This window comes from Physeter macrocephalus, chromosome 11 (assembly GCF_002837175.3).
Source record: "Physeter macrocephalus isolate SW-GA chromosome 11, ASM283717v5, whole genome shotgun sequence".
NCBI classification, from domain to species: domain Eukaryota; kingdom Metazoa; phylum Chordata; class Mammalia; order Artiodactyla; family Physeteridae; genus Physeter; species Physeter macrocephalus.
Window position 1 is genome coordinate 50,291,268 of NC_041224.1, and position 18,868 is coordinate 50,310,135.

General features: G+C 36.4%; 1 protein-coding gene and 1 pseudogene across 8 annotated transcripts in view; one reads left to right on the forward strand and one right to left on the reverse strand.

Moving 5' to 3' along the window:
* The window catches only part of LOC102989467 (Krueppel-like factor 4), a 115,234-nt pseudogene extending 111,542 nt beyond the window's left edge, over nt 1-3,692 (reverse strand).
* TCF12 (transcription factor 12) overlaps nt 1-18,868 on the forward strand; it is a 399,044-nt gene that overhangs the window by 133,178 nt on the left and 246,998 nt on the right. Inside the window, exon 1 of one of the 8 annotated variants that reach the window (XM_055087987.1) lies at nt 11,257-11,274. The exons of the other annotated variants lie outside the window; for them this stretch is intronic. The gene's annotated coding sequence lies outside the window, so the exon portion shown is untranslated. Of the gene's footprint in view, nt 1-11,256; nt 11,275-18,868 lie in introns of those variants that run through there. 8 annotated transcript variants of the gene reach the window in all.

Consider the following 18,868-nt stretch of genomic DNA (forward strand, 5'->3'; position numbering starts at 1 on the left):
GTCTGACTCAGTGTGGCTCATCAGATGGCCTTGGGTGAAAGGAAACAAAAGTAGGAAGGGTTTCTTTGAGGATAAAGTTAAGGAATGAAAACAGGTCATTCTTACAGAGATAAGATATTAGAAATGGACATCATTTTTCTATGTTTAAAAAACAGTGATTTCCCCTCCTTCATTGGATGATATTATTTACATATAAATTTTCTTTCTTATGAAGTATTAGGCGTTCTCTTTTCTTTTAAATGTTGTAAAAACACATTAACGTGAGATAGGCGCTCTTAAAATTTTAAGTGTAAGGTACAGTATTGTTAACTGTATGCACATTGTTGCACACAAAATCTCTAGAACATTTTCATCTTGCATGACTGAAACTCTGTATCCATTGAACAGTACATCATTTCTCCCTTCCCTTAGCCACTGGCAACCATCATTCTACCTTCCCGTTCTGTGAATTTGACTCCTTTAGATACCTCATATAAGTGGAATCATGCAGTATTTGTCCTTCTGTGACTAGCTTATTTTACATAACAGAATGTTTTCTAGGTTCAGCTATGTTGTAGTATGTGACAGGATTTCCCCTTTTCAAGGCTGAATAGTATTCCATTGTATGAATGTACTGCATTTTCTTTATCCATTCATTTATGGATGGATATTCATGTTGTTTATACCTCTTGGCTATTGTGAATAATGCTGCAGTGAACTTGAGAGTGCAGGTATTTCTTTGAGGTTCTGTCTTCGGTTCTTTTGTATAAATACCGAGAAAAAACAGGATTGTTGGATAATACAGTAGTTCTATTTTAAATTTTTTTACAAACCTCTGTACTGTTTTCCTCCATATTGTTACAGTCCCACCAACAGTATATACAGGGTTCCAATTTCTCCACATCCTTGCTGATACTTATTTTCTGTTTTTTTGTTTTGTTTTGTTTTTGTTTTCTATAATGGCTCTCCTAACAGGTGCAAAGTAATATCTAATATTGGTTTTGATTTGCATTTCCTTGATGATTAATGATCTTGAGAATCTTTTCACACACTTGTTGGCCATTTGTATGTGTTCTTTGGAGAAACTAATTGTTCTTAATTCATTTAAAGCAGTATTTAAGTTGATGAAATTTCTGTGAAGTAAAAGATACTGAATTTCTTGATGTGTTGTTATTGCATTTGAATTGTGCATAATTAAGAGAAAATATTTAAATATATACATGTTTAAATGATAATGTATGTTAGACTGGAAGGAGTTCTGTGTTTGCCTAGTGATTGCTTTTGGTTTAACTTAATATTTTTTAAAAAACACCTTATTTTTTATTTTATTGAAGTATAGTTGTTTTACAGTGTTGTGTTAGTTTCAGGTGTACAGCAAAGTGTTTCAGTTATACGTACATATGTATATATATTCTTTTTCCATATTCTTTTCCATTATGGTTTATTGTAGGATATTGAATACAGTTCCCTGTGTAAAAGCCATTCTTTTTAAAAAAAATTTATTGAAGTATAGTTCATTTACAGTGTTGTGTTAGTTTCAGTTGTACAGCAAAGTGATTCAGTTATACATATATGTAAATATACATATTCTTTTTTTACATTCTCTTCCATTATAGGTTATTACAAGACATTGAGTATAGTTCACTGTGCTATACAGTAGGTCCTTGTTGGTTATCTGTTTTATATATAGTAATGTAATGTGTATAATTTAATCCTAAATTCCTAAATTATCCTTCCTCTCCCTTCTCCTTTGGTAACCATAAGTTTGTTTTCTGTGTCTGTGAGTCTGTTTCTGTTTTGTAAATTTGAAAAAAGCTTATTTTTAAATTATATAAACTCATTTAAAATTGTTCAAATGATGTAACCTTATTTCAGGAAAAATTGAAAACAGTAAAAAGGAAGCAAATAACAATCCAACTTTTTAAATCAAACTATTAGTACTTTTTGTATTTCTCTCCAGTTTTTTCCCCTTAGACATTGTTTTTAAGTAGTTATCATAGTAAACATGCAATTTGTATCTTGCTTTTTTACTTAAAACTGTGATGGAAAGAAACTTTTATTAAAAGAAGCTTAATAGATAAAAGAGAAAAATAAGGTAGAATGGTTTTTTTTTTAATATATATATTTTTAAATTTATTTGTTTAATTTTGGCTGTGTTGGGTCTTCGTTTCTGTGTGAGGGCTTTCTCCAGTTGCGGCGAGCAGGGGCCACTCGTCATCGCGGTGCGCAGGCCTCTCACTATCGCGGCCTCTCGTTGCGGAGCACAGGCTCCAGATGCGCAGGCTCAGTACTTGTGGCTCACGGGCCCAGTTGCTCTGCAGAATGTGGGATCTTCCCAGACCAGGGCTCGAACGCCTGTCCCCTGCATCGGCAGGCAGACTCTCAACCACTGCGCCACGAGGGAAGCCCGGTAGAATGGTTTTGTACGTTCAGATTGGACAGTTCCAAATTGGAAACAGTCAAAAAAATACCTTTTAAACTAAATGGGAAAAGTGAAAAAAGCAGAGATGCTAGGAGGAAAAAGTGGGATATAACAATTGCATTATTGCATTTATGAGAACATAGACATGAGTAAGAGCACATTATATTAAATCTGCAATAATGAGCCACATGACTCTACTGGGCTTTAAATTTTTTATTAGTTAAGAATTTATCTGTGGATTTTAAAAATAAAGTACACTTTAACACTTCTTACACCATTGATTAATTATTTTCATGTTAATGAACTTTTTGTTCATTAGAGAAGCTCTTCCAGGGCATACATTCTACTTGTTGAATGAATCATCATGCTCAGAGAGCGTTCCAGATTTGTGATTGATTCACTTTTCTTCTTTTCTAAAGCTATTCTAAATTTTTAAAATCAGTCTTGCTTTTACACATTTTTGTGGCCAAAATTAAATGCATCCTTAACTTTACTTTGTTAGAATTAAAGCTTTTCATTCTGACTCTCAGTCACATGGGATTTTCAGGTTAATTTCTTCTAGGACCATTTTTGGGGCAACATTTTATGCTTGAAAAGAATTCAGTATTTTCCAAGGTTCATAGATTTGTTATGATTTCCACATAAATGTATGTCTTGAAGTCAGTGGATATAAAATGTAAAGGCATTTATGGAGGGGGGAGCACTTCATCTGCTTTATTGACTTTAACTTGCTTCATCATTTGTGGGGCTGATGGCCTACCACAGGGAAGATGTAAAAAGCAAATAAGAGAAACTTGTTGGTGGGGGAGTGAATGACAAAGTATGGTTCCTAACTCACAGTAGACCTTCAGTAAATGCTTATTGAATAGAAATTGTTAAATTGTGGAAAGAGTTATGATTAGGTAATTGTACAAAACAGTGAGTGACTTAATGATACTATTTTCTGTCTTGTGTTACCTTAATCTTTTAAAATAACCCACTAAAACACTGTAGGGAAACAGTTTTGTGAGGATAGATCATTGTAAACACTTAGAAACTACTACATGCAAGGTGCTTTCCAAGCATTTTACATGCTGTCTCATTTAAGTAGGCAGAGCCATTGTTATCTGATTTTCACAAATGAGGAAACTGAGGCAAAGAAAAAGGTGTGACATTTAAGTCATACAATCTGAACTGTTTGGCCTACTACCTTGACTCCTTCGCCCACTCCTCCAGTGTATGAAGATACTGTCATCCTTCGGTTATCTGCAGGGGATTGATGCCAGGACTGTCCTGGAATGCCATAATCCATGAATGCTCAAGTCCCTTGTGTAAAATGGCATAGTATTTGTGTATAACCTATGCACATCTCCCATATGCTTTCAGTCATCTCTAGATTACTTATAATACCTAATACAATGTAAATGCTATCTAAATAGTTGTAAATATAATGTAAATGCTATATAAATAGTTGCCAGTGTACAGCAAATTGAAGTTTTGCTTTTTGGAACTTTCTGGGATTTTTTCCTCAACTATTTTCCATCCATGGTTGGTTGAATTTGCAGATGCCAAGTCTGCAGATACAGAGAGCCGACTGTACTACTACTTTTTTATTTTCTAGGGTTTTGTCTCATAAAAGCAGGGAAAAAATGAAGTTGATTTGGCATAAACTTGAATGTCTTTGCAGCCTGAGTACCTTCACAGTGGGCTTCACCTTGTGTCAATGTTCTACTCTGTGGTTAGACGTTGAGAGATGACGTCATTTACTGTGAATAATCAATCATTCATGTTGAGGAAGATTATTGCTCCAGCAGGCTATCATTATTCCATTCAGAGAGGAACTGATACTGGAAAAGGTAATACCACAAATGGGAAGTACAACCTAGATCCAGTCAGTTCATTAAACAACAGATTTCCACAATTTTTCTCATGTGGCAAGACTGCCAAAATGAGTTTTCTAACAATGAGAATTAAAAGGCCATCTCTGCAGTTTCAGACAGCTTATATTATTGAGCATTTACTGTGTGACAGACACTATACTGAGTACCTAATAAGTATCATCTTATTTAATTCTCATCCTCAGTCTGTGAGTTATATACTATTATTAAACCCCATTTTATAGAAGAAGAGACAGAGTCATCACATACCCAGTAAATGGAAAAGCCTCGGATTGTGCTTGGGTCCATCTGACTGAGCATTATTTTCCGGATATGGCTTTGGTAGTTTCCTGATATGCTTTGTTGAGCTGAAAGGACAGAGTTAGAGACTAAGTAGTGAAATTGGGTATAGAAGGAAATCAACTAGATCCATTTTTTCAGGCACTCTTAAACTTCTGGAATAAATACATTAAATGTTTAGAATGTGTTAAGTTTTCTTCACTCTATGAATAAATAATTTACTCTAAGTGAAGGCACACCAAGGGAGAAATTGAGAGGTTTTCCTGGGGTAGCAGGAGCTTTGAAAGCTAACCTGATCAAAGATAGGAATGCTGTTTTGAAGAAGATCTGGAGGAAAAACTAGACCAGAGATTCAGATGTTGAGAAGAGGTGAGAAGAATACCAGATAATTAAGATATTTGGTATTGTATGCAGATACAGAATTGAGTAAATCAGTGCAGTTCAAGCCTTTACACTTTGAGACTAACAAGGGGATACATAAAACAAGGGGATATATTACTTAGAATTGAGTGTGTGCTTATTTGCTGAGTTGGTGGAAGACACAGATCTGCTTTTTGTTGGTTTTTTTTTTTTGCGGTATGCGGGCCTCTCACTGTTGTGGCCTCTCCCATTGCAGAGCACAGGCTCCGGACGCGCAGGCTCAGAGGCCATGGCTCACGGGCCCAGCCGCTCCACGGCATGTGGGATCTTCCCGGACTGGGGCACGAACCCGTGTCCCCTGCATCGGCAGGTGGACTCTCAACCACTGAGCCACCAGGGAAGCCTGACACAGATCTGTTTTTGATCACTATGAAATCTAAGTATAGTTATTTTCTCTTCCTCTTCTCTCTTAAAGCAGCTCTTAACAATTTATAAACTCCTCATATTTTACCTATCCTTTCCCCTATCTTGTTAATGACATAATTGAGGAGGTCACGAAGTTAAGTCTAGTTCCTTGCTCATAGGGAGAAATCCATTTAAACTATGCATTTTATCTTTACAACTTCTTTGGATTTAAGGTTTTAAGGGGCGAATAATGGCTAACTCGGCCAAAGGGCACAGAGCAAAGTTCGAATGAATAGGTTCCGACTTAAGGAAATATCGTCAACTAAAAGTATTTTGCCAGCATTTTACCATTGACATCACTTTTTCCGCAGGGTTTTAAATACCTGAAAGGCCTTCTGAATGATACTTGGGAAACATTTTAAATTATACTCAGAGGTACAAATAGGTTATTTTATCATAGATGTTTATAGAGCAAAATTGTGAGATTTTACCTCTTCACCTGTATTTGCTAACTCTGGGTCTCTAAACCATTCTGTTAGGTTAGGCTCTCTTCTATTTGTATATCAGTTACAATCTTATTTTCAGAAATACTGCACAGGATAACGATTTCATACACTTAAAACTATTCAAAAATAATAATTTTAGTAGTTTAATAGAGATGCTTAATATAGAAATTGTAATGATGCTGAATGACCACAGACTGATTGGATTATGGAGATCTTCACCTTGAGCAGAAATTGAAGAACAACTTTTTTTTTTTTTTTTTTTTTTTTTTAACATCTTTATTGGAGTATAACTGTTTTACAATAGTGTGTTAGTTTCTCCTTTACAAAAATTGAAGAACAACTTTTAAGTGTTAGACAGTAGTATCTTACTGCAGTAGCACAGAGGTATTAAAAAATTATTCTTGACTTTCCCCCCTTCTGCTTTATTTGGATTGTGAGGGAAAACAAATATTTCTGAAAATTTTATAGACAAAATTTACCCTCAGCTGAATAAACGTTTCCTTTAAACACTGGATATAAATCACATTTTAACAACGTAAAATTTTCTACCTTTTGCTTGCATTAAATTTTCAAAAATAACATTGCATTTACCTTCTCACCCTTTAGATTTAGTTTATCTCCTGGGTGTAATTGGAAGAATTTACTAACCTTAAGCCACCACTCATATTCTTCCACTGAAGTTAAAGCATGGTGAAAGACTGAGATCTCTTTCCTGTTTTACAAAAAGCATGCACTCTCTATCATTTGGGTAGTTTTTTTCATTATATCATTTCGGTTTGTACCAACCTAACATTGTTATGCTGCTGTTTATTTGACTTATGTATGTACCCATTCTTCTCTAAGAAACCACATATTTACAGTTTTATGTACATAGGACCAAATATGCTCATAATATGATAAAATTCACTTTTAATTTTATATTAATTTCAAATAGTATTTCACTTTTACGGTGTAGTTTTTATGCATTAATTTCTCAGGAACCTCTGAAAGAATTAATCATATGAACAGTCTTTCCTTAAGTTCTTTGTACAGTTTTTCAAAGCATTATTATTTTAAATATATGATAGCATTGTGATGTTTGCATTAGTAATAATCATTCATTTTATTCCATATTGCCAGTCCCAAAATTGGAAAAAGAGAGATATTGATTGTAGGAATAGATAATGTTTGAAAGGTAATGGAAAGGTAAGGCTTGGATTTTACACATTTTTTTAAATGTTTTATTTAGTTTATCTTATTTATTTTTGGCTGCATTGGGTCTTCGTTGCTGCGCATGGGCTTTCTTCTAGTTGTGGCGAGCAGGGGCTGCTCTTCATTTTGGTATGCGTGCTTCTCGTTGTAGTGGCTTCTCTTGTTGCTGAGCATGGGCTCTAGGCATGCGGGCTTCAGTAGTCGTGGCACTCGAGCAGTAGTTGTGGCTCGCAGGCTCTAGAGTGCAGGCTCAGTAGTTGTGGTGCATGGGCTTAGTTGCTCCGCGGCATGTGGGATCTTCCCAGACCAGGGTTCAAACCCTTGTCCCCTGTGTTGGCAGGCAGATTCTTAAACACTGCACCACAAGGGAAGCCCCTAAATGAAAAAACTTATAGATGTTTGCTTTCTATTGCTTCAGCAAAGACCAGGCTAGTGCTTTTATATCAAATCACCATGTCATCCTTGCCACACATGTGTAGACTTCTATTTGAACTTCAAAGAATGCCTTAGAAGTCAGTGTCTCTTTCTCTTATGGTATCTAATATTGGGGACCATTTGCTTTTGGTACCCACTACTGTTTCTAAAGCTGTCACTTGACTATGGTACTAGTATGTTTCTTGTTTTAAAATTTTAATATTCTCTCTTCATTCCAAGTTGTGCTTTGTTAGTATTTAAATTTCTCCTGCTTAGAATTGCTGAGCTCATTAGATTTGCATACAAGTTGATATTTTTCACTGATATGGGAAACTTTTTGCCAAATTTTATTCCAGATATATAATCTGCCTCATTTTTTCTCTCATCTCCTTCTGATACTCAGATTGCATGTATTTTATACTATTTAGTATGGTCTAACAGGTAGCTAAAGCTCTACTTTTTTCTTTTTTTTTTTTTTTTTTTTTTGTGGTATGCGGGCCTCTCACTGTTGTGGCCTCTCCCATTGTGGAGCACAGGCTCCGGACGCGCAGGCTCAGCGGCCATGGCTTACGGGCCCAGCCGCTCTGCGGCATGTGGGATCCTCCCGGACCGGGGCACGAACCCGCGTCGCCTGCATCGGCAGGCAGACTCTCAACCACTGCGCCACCCAAGAGGAAGCCCTCTCCTCTTTTTTTCCCAGTATTTTTTATGTTCAATGTCACTTACCATTTCTTCTTCTTGTTCCAGTTTATTGTTAAGCTTATTCAGCAAATTTTTTATTTCAGTTAATTGTAATTTTAAATTCTGGAATTTCCATTTTCAAAAGCTTTTCTTTACTGAGAGTCTCCATCTGTTCATTCATTTTGACCATCTTTTTCTTAAAGTCTTTGAATACTTATAATAGCTGTTTTAAAATCATTTTCTGCTTATTCCAACATCTGTGTCATCTTGAGATGTGTCTGTATGGAATGTGTTTCCTAGGCTATATGTCACATTTTAATTTCTCCACACATCTATTAATTTTTTATTTCATATTTTTCAATGTAGAAGATGTGTTGTAGAGGTTTTAGTTTCTCTTCAACTGCAGAGTTTTGTTTTTGCTCTATAAAACAAACAAGAATTTACATTATTTGTAAGTAGTTAAGCTTTTTTGGTCAGTTATCTTGAGGCTTGATTTTATGCTTTGTTAAGGCAGGCCTGTGGAAAGCTCAAATTATTTATCAAGCCCTCTAATTACTTTCCTCCCTGGTACCCAGCAGTTGAAACCCAACTGTGGCTTTCTCCTTTCTTTGTTTCCCTCCTTAATTTCCAGCCACACTGGCATTCCCAAATTCTATGTTTTGGCTCCTTAAGCAAAGAAAATAGTGGCTTTCTCCTTATCTAGCCACCACATGCCATGCTGCCTGGGAAATGCCCTCATCAGACAAATCATAAAGATTTGGATCTTACCTAGTGAGTCTGGTTATATTTTTTCACTGATCAGATCCTTTTCAGTTTTTGCCTCCTTTTGTTTACTCTTCCTTGTCTTAAAACAGTTGTTTTTAAAAGTTTGGTCCACAGTTTATAATTGTTATTTTCAGTTGAATAAACTTAGGAACATTTTGTTGTTTTATGAAACATTTTCCTCACCCCATTTATATCCCTTTTACTCCTTCCTTGTTAATTCTCTACCTGAGAAGCATCCACAGTCTTTATTTTTATGACTATGATTTTGTTTTTTCTGTTGTAGGTCAACATATAAATGAAATCAATCTTTTGTATCTGATATCTTTTATTAAGCATAATGTTTTCAAAATTTATGCATGTCGTTGCATGTACCACTAGTCTGGTTTTTTTTGTATTGCTGAGCAGTATTGCATTGAATGAATAAACCACAGTTCCTTTATTCATCTTTTTTATTGATGGGCACCTGGATTATTTCCAGTTTGAGCTCTTATGAATACTGTCATTAATATTCATGTAAAAGACTCCTTGTGGGTGTACTTTTTTCTCACTTTATCTTGCACAAATACCTAGGGATAGTATTGTTGTGTTAAAGGATATATATGTGTTTTTATCTTTTAAGAAACTTCCAGTTTTGCAAAGTGTATCATTTTCCATGCCCACAGGCAATATGTAAAATTTGGGGTGCAGATCTTATTTTTCTGTCCAGATTATATTCTGTTATGTAATAGAGATAATTTTTAATGTAAATTTTAAGTTTCTGGTAAATTTTTGATAAGCAGTCCTCTACTTTTAAACTAAAAATACTCTTGAGTTAGAGATTTCAAGAGTGATATGGGTGGCAGGGCCAAGATGGCAGAGTAGAAAGACACTGAGCTTACCTCCTCTCACAAATACACCAAAATTTACAAATATCTGTAGAACAACCGTCAGTGAAAAGGAATAGAGCCTACCAGAAAAGATCTTCTACAACTAAAGACATGAAGAAGGGACAACAATGAAATGGGTAGGGGAGTGGACTCGTGATATAACTAAGTCCCATACCCCTGGGTAGGCAACCCACAGACTGGAGAATAATTATATTGCAGATGGATAAAGAAGATATTATATATATAATGGAACATTACTTAGCCATAAAAAAGGATGACATTGCCATTTACAGCAAATGGATGGACCTAGAGATTATCATACTTAGTGAAGTAAGCCAGAGAATGACAAATATCATATGGTGTCACTTACATGAAATCTAAAAAATAATGCAAATGAACTTATTTACAAAATAGAAACAGACTCACAGATATAGAAAACATGGTTACCAAATGGGAAAGGGCGGGGGGAAGGATAAATTAGGAGCATGGGATTAACAGATACACACCACTATGTATAAAATAGATCAACAACAAGGATTTACTTACAGCACAGGGAACTATATGCAATATCTTCTTTTAAAAAATTTTTATTTATTTTTGCCTGTGTTGGGTCTTCGTTTCTGCGCGCAGGCTTTCTCTAGTTGCGGCGAGCAGGGGCTACTCTTCGTTTCGGTGCATGGACTTCTCATTGCGGTGGCTTCTCTTGTTGCGGAGCATGGGCTCTGGGTGCGCAGGCTTCAGTAGTTGCAGCGCAAGGGCTCAGTAGTTGTGGTGTGTGAGCTCTGGGGCATGCGGACTTCAGTAGTTGTGGCGCTCAGGCTCAGTAGTTGTGGCTCACAGGATCTAGAGTGCAGGTTCAGTAGTTGTGGTGCATGGGCGTAGTTGCTCCGTGGAATGTGGGTTCTCCCCAGACCAGGGCTTAAACCTATGTCCCCTGCTTTGGCAGGTGGATTGTTAACCAGGGAAGTCTTATATTCAATATCTTGTAATAAGCTATAATGGAAAAGAATCTGAGAAAAAGCATATGTATAACTGAATCACTTTGCTGTACACCTGAGACTAACACAATATTGTAAGTCAGCTATACTTCAATTGAAGAAGAGAGTGATATGCTTTATTTACATAGGCAATGTTCAACTTTTTCAACTAGTTTAATAGCTCTAAAAGTTGGATGGTGGGGGAGCGGAGTGTTTTGATGTAATTATTCATCTTCATAAGTTGTAGATGTTTTTAAATTACTTAAATTCATTTTTTTAAGGGCTAGACACTAATGAGTATAAAATTTAGAAATCTTTACATGTCAGTAATTTTTGCTTACATGTTACTGTAATAAATACCTGTGAGTATGAACAAGAGAGGTTTAGTTCATTCCATTAGAGCACTGAGCTAATGTCAGGTGTTTCATCTGAGTGTCTTCTTGATGTGGTTACCTTTGTTCTGTGCTTTGGTCATCAGTTGTATCCCTTATGAATGCTCTTTTGCAAACTCATACTGTTCATCGTGGGACTGGGGAAAGTGAATGTAAGTAGGTAAGTAAAAGCTGTAGCTGCTACTAGAAAACCTGTCCATATATTAATTAGCAGTGTCATTTTGTACACAAAAACTTTTTCATTGAGTGTCTCCTATGTATTCAGCACCGTAGGTGAAACAGAATGAGAGCTGAATGTGGTCTTTGGTCTTAAATTAATTTGAGACCCCATATTAGATGGTGTTCTCTTAAGAACAATATAACTTCTGTGCTGTGCGACATAGATTTATAAGTATAAATATTAAAGAGAAGACCTAGTAAGGATTAAGGAGGTTGGTCATGTTTTACAGCAGAGGTGGAATTTAAAGTGAGCATAAAATTAGTAAGAATTAAGTGTAGAGGAGATAGAAGTGCCAAGAGGAATAATAAGAGCAATAAGTGTTCATGAATAGTACTATGTACAATGAATGTGCCTCATGGTTACAGTTGAGAGTTTGAATGCAAAACACTGAATGACAGCTCCTTGAGGGGCAGGGTTTCTGTGTCTTGTGCATGTGTCTAGAGTGCAGTGCATAGAGTCCTCCCTGGAGCATGACACTGTGTATGCCATAATAGGAAATTAGCTGTTTTGACTGTTAGGGTTGGAAGCAGTGAGGCAATTGTAACTGGGTTTTCAAAGGCTTTAAACATAGGAGGGACAAAACCTAGCACAATTGATGGTAAACATTTGTGGAACAGAGGAGTAAATATTCAGTTTCAGGTTGAAGAATTTGGGATTTATTCTGTTGGTGGTGGGGCACTGGAAGTGTTTACTTTTTAAATCTGGGGGTAATATGTTTTGAAGATTTGTTTTAGGAAGACTACAATGGCAGGATATTATTAGGTTAAATATTTTGAAATAGTGTTTTAGGGAGATTCAGAGAGACTCTAGCAAAAGAGTCTAAGTAGGATGTCATGAAAGCTCAGAATAAAAAGGTGGTAATAGGAATGGAAAAGCTGCTTCAGGAGACATTCATAAAGAATACTCAGTATAGGGATAGTGGAGGGAGAGGAGAAGAGAGAATCAAAGATGATGCCAGTTTGACCTGAACTATTATAGTACTACCTGTAGTATTAGAAATATTAATAATTAGGGTCCAAAGGCATATGAGGAAGAAGTGAAGGGTATGTGAAAAGTCTGTTTTCAGATATGGGTTTAAGATGATGGCAGGAGAGCTGAATGAATGCCTCCAGCAGGAATTTGATGATTCAAGATGCAAAATACAGAACTGAGCTTAAAGCTGGGAGTGTTCATTTGGAAATTGATCATTCAGATGGAACAGTCAAAATCATAAAACTGAGTGAGCAGTTGAAGGGGTAGAGCATAAATTGAGAAGTTCTTGGAATGAAGAGCAGGTACTTTTAGTTTTTCACTAGAAGGGGAAGTGTTAGTATATTGAAATAGGGGCCCAAAGGTTAATGTCAGCAAATCCCAGGGAGGCAAGGTGGTTAACAGTATTGGATGCCATAGAGCAGGGGTAGGCAAAATATGGCCCATGGTTCATCACCTGTTTTTATAAATAAAGTTTTATTGGAATACAGTTACTCTTTCTTTGTTTACATATCGCCTGTGACTCCTTTTGGTGCTACAGTAGTAGAGTTGAACAGTTGGTAAAGAGAGGGTATGACCCACAGACATAAAATATTTACTGTTCGGCTTTTTATAGGAGAAATTTGCGGACCTCTGCAATAGAGATCTAAGAAGTTAAGATCAAGAAGGGGCCTTTATGCTTTATGATTAGAATAACCTTTGATGACATGAAAGAGTTCAGTTTTATCATATAAACAAATGTTTACTGAGAGCCTTCTTTGTGACTGGCATTGGGTTTTGCTGGTGTGGTCTAGGAAGAGGCTAGGTACTAGCAAGAGATTCATTAATGCGTAAGTGCATAAATTGAAAGGAGTGAAGGTAGTCAATATAAATTTTTGTTTTGTGAATTTAGAAATAAATGAGTGGGAGTTTGAAGCGTATATGAGGATGGGATTTTAAAGTATGAGGAAAATAAAATACGATGGAAAAATTTTTGCAGAGTCCTTTGAGAGAGGCAGAGTGTGTTGCCATTACAGGAATTAATGGTCTAAGACTTGAACGCAGGGAGTACACAGGCCTTATTACAGGAAATGAATAGAATTGTTTGTGGAATTAAGTTAAGAATAGTAATTGCTCACACAGCTGTTTTTAAATAGCAAATTGTGTTAGGTAATCAGCAAAAATCCACCAAAATGTACTTATGCAGAAGCTGCTTTATTGGTACTGACTTATGATCCTGATGCATACTATAAAAATAAACAACCTTTGATTTGCATTTCTCTAATGATTAATGATGTTGCGCATTCTTTCATGTGTTTGTTGGCAATCTGTATATCTTCTTTGGAGAAATGTCTATTTAGGTCTTCTGCCCATTTTTGGATTGGGTTGTTTGTTTTTTGTTATTGAGCTGCATGAGTTGCTTATAAATTTTGGAGATTAATCCTTTGTCAGTTGCTTCATTTGCAACTATTTTCTCCCATTCTGAGGGTTGTCTTTTGGTCTTGTTTATGGTATCCTTTGCTGTGCAAAAGCTTTTAAGTTTCATTAGGTCCCATTTGTTTATTTTTGTTTTTATTTCCATTTCTCTAGGAGGTGGGTCAGACCTACTAGAGCATGGACTTGAGGATATGGGGAGGGGGACGAGTAAACTGTGACGAAGTGAGAGAGTGGCATGGACATATATACACTACCAAACGTAGGGTGGATAGCTAGTGGGAAGCAGCTGCATAGCACAGGGAGATCAGCTAGGTGGTTTGTGTCCACCTAGAGGGGTGGGATAGGGAGGGTGGGAGGGAGACGCAAGAGGGAAGAGATATGGGAACATATGTATATGTATAACTGATTCACTTTGTTGTAAAGCAGAAACTAACACACCATTGTAAAGCAATTATACTCCAATAAAGATGTTAAAAAAAACAACAACAACAACCTAAAAACCTCTGCATGCAGTTTTCACAGTGGTCTGGTACTGTATGTTTTTTGTTCAATGTGCAAGGGCAGTGAAATATTTTCATCTTTCTTTTCTCGCCCCAAACCCAAATATAATTGTCTTGTTGAAGAAGAGCAACAGCATGAACTTTGTGAGCTCACAGAGCAATGAGGTGTGTTCTCATTGAAATGAGTAATATCTGTTTGATGCTTCTCTGTTTGTCTTCCTCCTCAGACAAAAATGGAATGTTTTATTGTATGGTTAGATTAAGGTGTACTAATTCATTTGTTTTCTGTTTTTTCTTTCTGTATGTTTTTCAAATGTATTTCTTTCTTTTGGATTTGGCTATTTCTTAGGACTCCATTTTAATTTATTGGTTGGCTTTTTAGTGATGCCTCTGCATTTTTTTCCGCTTTGGTAGTTTCTCTCAGGTTATATATGTCATTAACTTCTCCCAGTCAATTTAGAGTTAATATTCTACCATTTCACATAAAATGTAGAATTCTTGTAACCTTATAGGTCTATTTACCCTCACCCCTGCCTTCTTTTATGCTATATTTGTCATATGTATTACAGCTAAATACATTGTAACTCCTGTGAGAGAATGTTACAATTTTTATGTAAATAACTTTTAAAGAAGTTAAAAGGAAGAAAAAACAGTTTCTTATATTTACTATTTCTCATGTTCTTTTTTCCTTCCTCAAGATTCAAGTTTCTCTCTGATAATATATCCTTCAGCTTGAAGCACTTCTTTTAGTATTTTGTGCTGAAGTTTTGCTGGTAACAAATTCTTAATTTTATTTTATTTGAAAATGTATTTCATCTCCATTCTTGAAGGATATGTTTATTCTGGCTGAGATCCCCATGCCTCAGTACTTTAAAGATGTGTTTACACATCTGGTGACATTCATAGTTTCTAAAGACAAGTCTGCAGTATTTGAATTGTTGTTCTTCTGTATGTAATGTGTCCTTTTTCTGTCCACATTCAAGGTTTTCTCTGTATTTTGGTTGTCAGAAATTTGACTATGGTATCCTGCACATGGTTTTCTTAATATTTATCCTTCTGGGTTTACAGAGTGTCCTTAACTGGTAAATTTGTGTCTTTTAACCACATTTGTGAATTTTCTGGCCATTATTTCTTCAAAAATTTTTTCTACCCTAGTCTCTTTGTTCTCTTATTAGACTTAATTAGTCTCTTATTAGACTCTCTCTATGTTAGACTTTTTAATATCTTCCTTTAGGTCTCTAAGACCCAGTTTATTTTCTTTTAATTTTTTGTCAAATTGAATTATTTGTTGATCTCTCATCAAATTCATTCACTCTTTACTGTCATCTCCATTCCTTTCTTAAACCCATCCAAGAATTTTTTTTTTTTAGACTTCAGATATTTTAATTTTTAAAACTTTAATTTGTTTTTTTTTGTGTGCGTGTGTGTGTTTTCTTTTTCTCTGTGAGATTTCCAGTCTTTTCATTCATTACAAGCATATGTCCTTTACTTGATTGGGTATAGTAAGGTACCTGGTTTCATGCCCTTGTCTGAAAATCTCAGTATCTGGGTCATCTTGAAGTTGGGCTCTCTTGATTATCTTTTTCTTTGAGATTGGGTCACATTTCATTGTCAAGGAGTTTTGGCTTGTGTTATAGATATTATGAATGTTATTTGTGGAAATTTTGGTTTCTTTTATGTTCCTCCAAAGAATTTTGATTTTTTTGTTTTAGTAAGCCATCAATTGGATCAGACTCAGAGTGAAAACTCTATCTTGCCTGAGGTTAGCAGCTGCTCAAATTTCAATTTGATTTGATTCTTTCAGCCTCAGCTGCAAACTGCCCTGTGAATGTGTACGTCAGGGCTCATCCAAAGACTTGAGCAGAGATGTGCCCAAAATTTGGGACTCATCTTTTCTGCCTCTCTCCTTTTGGGGATTCTGTCCTTACTTTCTGGTGATTATGGTTGTCCTGCTCTTTCCTGTTTTTCTTCTATCCAGAAAGATAGTAAGTTGTCTTTTGGAATTTTAGTTTCTGCGTGCTGTGGCTGCTGCTTGCCTGCGGGATGAAGCTTTAAAATGGGAAACTCACCTGTGCTGATCCCTAAAGCTGTTAAAAGGAGAAACTCATTCTGGTCTCTTCTTCCAAGTTTATATTCCCATCCAAAATCAGCCTGGTTTTGTTCCTTCTCCTGGTAGACCCTTTAGGTTTACTCTTAAGGTGGAGTCTTTACGTAGTTTGTTTTATATTTATATTTTTTCTCCAGGATTTATAGTAGCTGTCTGTAGGAGCATAGTGCATCATGTTGGAAGCTGAACTCACTAGTTCAGTTTTGAGATTGCCTCCAGCATATTTTCAATCTGCTTTTAAAAATAATACTTTTTAAAAATAATACTTTTAAAATAATAATAATTATTATTATTTTACTAATTCTTGGAGATCTACTTAGATTTCTAGACATCCCTCTTCTACTTTGAATTTCTTTTTTAATTTTTTTTATTTTTTTTTTGCGGTACGCGGGCCTCTCACTGTTGTGGCCTCTCCCATTGCGGAGCACAGGCTCCGGACGCACGGGCTCAGCGGCCATGGCTCACGGGCCTAGCCGCTCCACGGCATGTGGGATCTTTCCGGGCCGGGGCACGAACCCGTGTCCCCTGCATCGGCAGGCGGACTCTCAACCACTACGCCACCAGGGAAGCCCTTGAATTTCTTTTTTTAACCCATCTCTGGTTAACTGAATTCTTATGACGGACTGTCATGTGAATGCCCTAATTATATATGTGCCTTAACCACTTAGTGGACATTTGAATGCAAAATACCACACTTCTGCGAAGTACCAGAAGTACGTAGAGATGAACAAGGTATGTTCCCTGTTATAAAGTTTTATTGGTAGGGTATACGTGAAAAATAACTGTCAATGTTGAAGACAAAATAAGTGCAAATTATTTTCTGAAGAAGTGTGATTAATATTGACTTAGTTGATGGAGAACACTTCTCAGAAGAGAGGACATTCAATCTTAGACTGATTCAAAATTAGAAACTCAGTAGGTGGGGGAAAAGATAAGGGTGGATATTCTAGGACCAGGAAGCAATAGGAGTAGAATATGAATGTGTGACAAGGCTTGTAATGTTTGGGGTGTGACTAATGTCTTGATGAGGCTGGAGCATTGAGTTTTCTTTTTTTAAAATTTTTATTTATTTATTTATTCATTATTTATTTTTGGTTGCATTGGGTCTTTGTTGCTGTGCGCAGGCTTTCTTGTTGTGGAGCACAGGCTCTAGGTGCGTGGGCTTCAGTAGTTGTGGCACAGAGGCTCAGTAGTTGTGGCTCACAGGCTCTAGAGCACCGGCTCAGTAGTTGTGGCACACTGGCTTAGTTGCTCCACAGAATGTGGAATCTTCCTGGACCAGGGCTTGAACCTGTGTCCCCTGCACTGGCAAGCAGGTTCTTAACCACTGTGACACCAGGGAATCCCGAGCATTGAGTTTTCTGAGAAATATAGTATGTATTGAAGCTGAAAAAAGTAGATTGAGGCCACCATGAAGAATGCCACACTCAAGAGTGTGATTGTTATTCCTGAGGCAGCAGAGGATCATATTTGAAAAGTGAATGGATGTGATCCAAATTGTGTTTATGGCAAGATAATTGTGCTGGCAATGTTAACTGTGGATTGGCATGGAACATAATAGAAGAATAAGCAATACACAGGACCTGAATCAGAGCAAGGGATAGTTACTCAAAATATTGCCAAGGTAGAAATTAATACAATGGGTGACTGAGTGGTTAAGGGAATATGAAAGATGTGTTACTAAATTTAAGAGATTATTGCATTTCTAACCACATTTGTAAATATCCCAACATCATGCTGACTACATGAAACTTCTGGAACATTTTTTATTTAGAGTTCCTTTTATAGCAGTGTACATCAGGCTGTACTATAGTGAATACAAAGTGATTTTTCTTAGGACATGTGATGAGGTTATTTCAAAGCTGTGGTATTGAACGTCTGTGTGTGGTTTAGCCACCAAGCCTAGTGAGGATTTAGGTTTCTCTAACACTTTTTAAATAATGTTTGCTCTTTGGGGGTAGTTACTTGTCTAGTTCATAGAGTCATTTATAGTCTAACTGCTTCTCATTGGAATTTTTAAACTACTATTCATTTATTTAGAATATTGGTTTTGATTATTTCTAAAGAAGAATGGTAAGCTAACAAATAGGGAACCAGCTTCAGCCCCACTTATATTAAACTGAATGTATTATTTCCACTTTATACATTTATTTTTTCCACAAATATTTATTAATGCCTACTGTTGTGTCAGGCATTGTTCCAGGCACCAAACATAAAATATTGAACAAAACAGACTACACTCTTGTTTTCCTGGAGCTTTCAATCTACTGGGGGGAAAAACAGATTGTAAACATCCCCCCATATTATTATATTTGAATAGAGAGACCTGAAGGAAATTAGGGGAACAAACCATTCAGATATCTGGGAGGAAGCATTTTATGAAGAGGGAAGAACAAGTGGCAAGGCCCTAAGGAGGAAGCATGCTTACTGTGTTTGAGCAAAAACCGGGGTCCATGTAGTTGAAAAAGAGTGATCTAGGGCTTCCCTGGTGGCGCGGTGGTTGCAAGTCCGCCTGCCGATGCAGGGGACACGGGTTCGTGCC